The sequence below is a fragment of the Sceloporus occidentalis genome, unplaced genomic scaffold (assembly GCF_023333645.1).
Source record: "Sceloporus occidentalis isolate IW3139 unplaced genomic scaffold, rSceOcc1.0.p SCAF_36, whole genome shotgun sequence".
Lineage (NCBI taxonomy): Eukaryota > Metazoa > Chordata > Lepidosauria > Squamata > Phrynosomatidae > Sceloporus > Sceloporus occidentalis.
This window is the reverse complement of record NW_028317016.1, coordinates 6,666,765-6,671,964: the sequence shown is the minus strand read 5'-3', so window position 1 is coordinate 6,671,964 and position 5,200 is coordinate 6,666,765. Positions and strand designations below refer to the sequence as shown.

General features: G+C 36.2%; 1 non-coding gene across 1 annotated transcript; it reads left to right on the top strand.

Annotated features, from left to right (window-relative positions):
- On the top strand, positions 1-130 carry LOC149297897 (small nucleolar RNA SNORA35). Its single transcript, XR_016272475.1, has one exon. It is a non-coding gene; the product is annotated as a small nucleolar RNA SNORA35 (small nucleolar RNA).
- The last annotated feature ends 5,070 nt before the right edge of the window (positions 131-5,200 follow it).

Below are 5,200 nucleotides of genomic sequence, written 5' to 3'. Positions count from 1 at the left end.
TTGCACTGTCAAGTGAACCCTGTGTCCATTCCGTGGCATGAGGGACCACTTAAGGTGCTAGATCAAATCCCTTCTTGGAGATAGGCCAGGCTTTCTTGTAACCTGTCCCTACTGATAGTTGGGTACAAGCATTTTTCTTTACCCAGATGTAAAATTCCTACTGAATTTGAATTGCTCATGTTCCAAATGTGGCCCTTTTGCCCCCAAACAATCTGACAAACCCATGCATGTGGGGTATCAATGTACTCAGATGTTGCTGAACACATATCGGGGTGTTGTGTGACAGCAACATATACCAGGAGCTGTAATTTCACACCTGAAGTACAAAGTATGTGAAAAAAACACCAAAAACAATTACTATCACAAACTTTGACAAGGGTTGGTGGTAGGATTTGTGCATGGAAAGGGTTAAACTATCAGCATCTAAAATACCCTGGGGTGTCTAGTTTTCAAAAATATATGGTTTGGTGGGGTAAATTTAATTTGCTGGCTTCAAAGATGCCCCAAATACCACATAGAGACAGAATTACCAGATTCAGAGAAAAATGGTTTTGAATTAGCAAAACTCTACTTGTACTTATTGCCCCATAACGTGTAGAAGAAAGCAAAAAAACATAAAAACATTGGGTATTTCTAAACTCGGGACAAATAGTAGAATCTATTTAGCAGGTTTTTTCAGTAGTTTTTTATGATGAATAAAAGATTTTTCAAATAAAAGTGAGAAAATGTGTTTTTTTTTCAATTTTTCGTCATATTTTATTATTTTTATTATAGGAAATTACATCATATGAAAAAAATTATGGTGTCTGAAGAAAGCCCTTCTTGTCCTGAAAAAAACAATATATAACTTGTGTGGGTTTAGTAAATGGGTTAAGAGAAAACTACAGCTAAACACAAACACCGCAGAAACGATAAAACAGCCATTGTCACGAAGGGTACAAAAAATAGAATCAGCCTTTGTCACGAAGGGGTTAAATGTGTTTCTACAATTAGAAGTTCTAATCCAGGAGTTTCCTCCAGTGGCGCAAACAGTTAGGATCTCTCTGAAATACAAACAAGAAATCAACATTGTGCATCAAGTCATTGTGTTATGTATTGTATGAAGGCCTTTTGTGTGTGTGTACCTCTTAAGCATAGGACCCTGACTCTGCTAAAGGCAAGGCCAAATCCTAAAAGCTATACCTAGGGCTCCTAGAGTCTGGGGCACTTACATCACATCTGCTTATAGGAATAGAAGATGCCGCAGGTGTATTGCTGTTGGGTGGCTAAATCAAACCTTCACCTTGGGGCATTTGCACCTCTTATCTTATGGAAGTTAGTGCCCTGGAGCATTTGAGAAGTGGCTTCAACTTACTACATTGAGTACCCCACACTGCTGGGTTACTTAGAAAAGATATGTTGTGGAGAAGCAGTCAGTGATACAAAAAATAAATCACTACATAGTTGTCATGTTCTTGTGAAACTACATCCTCCATGGACAACAATCTGGCCAAGCATCATGTAAGTTGTAGTTACAGTTAACAAGCCATATTGGTTACCAGAGAATATTCACAAACCCGGCCATTTGCATGAGTATTATGTGTTATGAAGGGCCGACCTTAGGGAGCTCCTCCTTCCAAGTTGATATGGCAAGATTTCTTGAAAGACATTTCACATATTTAACTATGTATTATTGCATCCCTTCTTGTACATAGTTTTGAAAATTGAGCCTGAGCTGTTAGTTATCAGGGAACTACTAAACATTTAAACATTAGTGGTATTATTTCCTGATTTTTGTGACTGCTAGTTTCCAGGTACATGAGCCTATTGATCATATTACTTTGTGTTTCAACACATTACTATATGAAAACCATGAGGAACACGCATCACATAACAAAAAAACATTTGAAATTGCTTGTTTTTTGGAAACATTGTCAGTTTTTTTCTGCATAATTTTCTATTACTGGGAGGGTTTCATAGTGACAATATTAAGGGTTTATCAAAAAAATTTAGAAACGTTCATCCATCCATCCAAAAATCCTAGATACAGGAGACATTTAAAATATTTGTGGAATCGGCTTATATGCTCCCCAGAACTGCAGACATGGACCCTGCTTTGTGTCACACAAGAAATATGCAACAACTCCAGAAGCAGTCTAATAAAGGAACACAGAACAGGGTTCTTTCTGATCGACATTGTTCTGTTTTCAGAAACTTTTTTCAAATCTGTTGTTTTCCAATTCTTGCATGCAAAGCAGCAATCAGAAAAAAAATGAGAGAAGCATTTTTTGTAGAAGCTTTTCTCATCAAAATGTATTAAGCCATTCATTTTATAAATACTTGTGAATTATTAATTCTTACAGGACTCATTTAGCCTAATGAAATTAGGAAATTAACCCCTTAACGTCCATTGCCGGGTCAGGCACGTCATGCAAAACGGTCACTTAACGACCTATGACGTGCCTGACACGTCATCAGACTTAAACAAGCTTAGAAAGTGATCAATGATCACTTTCTAAGCTTAAACGGTGTTGCTGTAATGCCTCGATGTCGAGGCATTCAGCAACACCGAGATCGGCATGATTGGCCATGTCTGGACGCAGTCTTCACCATCCGCAAGATGGCGGCGGTCCGGGAAAAAAATAATAAAGTTGAAAAAGTTCGCTAGACAGTCTCCTGACCTTCTAGAGAACTCTGGCTCCACTTGCTGGTTGAATACAGGTACTGCATTCAACCATACAAGTCAATGGAGGCCAGCTTTCTAATCACTATGTGATTAGTAAAATATTTAAAAAAAAAAGAAAAAAAATTAAAAAAGAAAAAAAGAAAAAGCTTAAAAAAAACATGGTAACATTTAAAAATTATTATGCTTTAGAGGAACTATCCAGTTCCAGCAAAATGTAAAAAAAAAGTCCAAAAAGAGTAAAATAAATAAAATAAAAAAATAAAGTTTATTATGAGCAAGTGCTAAAATTAGCGCTGTATCTTCCCAAAAATCCTGACGTGGAAAAATTTAAATAAAAGCATTTCAAATACCCAAGGGGTGTCTAATTTAAAAAAATGAATGGTTTGATGGGGTAAATTAGAGTGGCCGGGCTCAAAGATAGGGCATAGGCACAGACTGACCGAAATGGGGAAAAAAAAAAGCGCACTTCCAAAATGTGGCATTTTAACCTCAAACACCAGACAAACCCATACATGTGGGGTATGAATGAACTCGGGAGATGTTCCTGAACACATATTAGGGTGTTGTTTGATAGTGACGTATACCTGGAGCTATAAATTTATACCCAAAGTACAATTTGTGTGAAAAAAAAAATAAAAAAAAATACTACCACAAAGTGTGGCAAAGGCTGGTGGTAGAATCTGATGCATGGAAAGGGTTAAATACTACCATTTTAAGTACCTTGGGGTGTCTAGTTTTCAAAAATATATGGTTTTATGAGGTAAATTGTAGTGGCCAGGCTCAAAGATAGGGCATAGGCACAGACTGACCAAAATAGGGGAAAAAAAGCGCACTTCCCAAATGTGGCCTTTTAACCCCAAACAGCAGTCAAACCCATGCATGGGTGGTATCACTGTACTCGAGAGATGTTATTGAACACATATTAGGGTGTTGTTTGATAGTGACGTATACCTGGAGCTATAAATGTATACCCAAAGTACAATTTGTGTAAAAAAAAATACTAACACAAAGTGTGGCAAAGGCTGGTGGTAGAATCTTATGCATGGAAAGGGTTAAAATACTAGCATTTGAAATACCTTGGGGTGTCTAGTTTTCAAAAATATATGATTTGATGGGGTAAATTGCATTGGCCGGCTTCAAAGATACCCGAAATGGCACATGGGGGGAAGAATTACCAGATTTGGAAAAAATGGTTTTGAAATAGCAAAACGCTACCTGTACTTAATGCTCCATAACGTGCAGAAAAAAGCAAAAAAACATAAAAACATTGGGTATTTCTAAACTCAGGACAAATAGTAGAATATATTTAGTAGGTTTTTTCATTAGCTTTTTTGGATGAGTAAAAGATTTTTGGGGTAAAAGTCAGAAAATGTGGGGTTTTTTTACATTTTTCATCATATTTTATTATTTTTTTTATGGGAAATTAGATAATATGATTAAAACAATGGTATCTGAAGAAAGCCCTTCTTGTCCTGAAAAAAACAACATATAATTTGTGTGGGTTCACTAAATGAGTGAAGAGAAAATTACATCTAAACACGAACACCGCAAAAGTATTAAAACAGCCTCGGTCCCAATGGTACAATAGGTAAAACACAGCCTGGTCCTTAAGGGGTTAACAGAGAAACATAAAGTGACATAACATTGTGCTTGTAAGATTTAGGTGCCCAAATGTAAATCTGTGACTTAAGCTGCCTTCTGGTGATAGTTCTCTACTATCTTCTGATCTTTTCATTCAAGCATCACGGTATAATTCCATTAACCCCTTCGTTATAAAGGCTGATTTTACTTTTTGTACCCTTCGTGACAATGGCCGTTTTAACATTTCTGCGCTGCTCGTGTTTAGTTGTAATTTTCTTCTTTCCCGTTTACTGAACCCACACACATTAGATAGTTTTTTTCAGGACAAGAAGGGCTTTCTTTAGATGACATTGTTTTGATTGTATCATATTATTTACTATTAAAAAAAGTATAAAATATGGTGAAAAATTTAGAAAAAAATGACTGTTTCTAACTTTTAGTTGAAAAATCTTTTACTCATCTATAAAAGGTAATGAAAAAACCTGCTAAATAGATTCTACTATTTGTCCTGAGTTTAGAAATACCCAATGTTTTTATGTTTTTTTGCTTTTTTCTACACATTATGGGGCAAAAAGTACAGGTAGCGTTTTGCTATTTCAAAGCCATTTTTTCCAAATCTGGTAATTCTTCCCCCCCATGTGCCATTTCGGGTATCTTTGAAGCCGGCCAATACAATTAAACCCATCAAGTCATATATTTTTGAAAACTAGACAGCCCAGGGTATTCCAAATGCTAGTATTTTAACCCTTTCCAAGCACTAATTGACCATCAGCCTTTGTCAAACTTTATGGTAGTCATTTTTTTTGCATTAGTTTTTTCACACACATTTTACTTTAGGTATGAATAAACAGGTTCTGGTATATGTCACTATCATAAAACACCCCAATATGTGTTTAGCAACATCTCCTGAGTACAGCGATACCTCACATGAATGATTTTGCCTGGCTGTTTGGG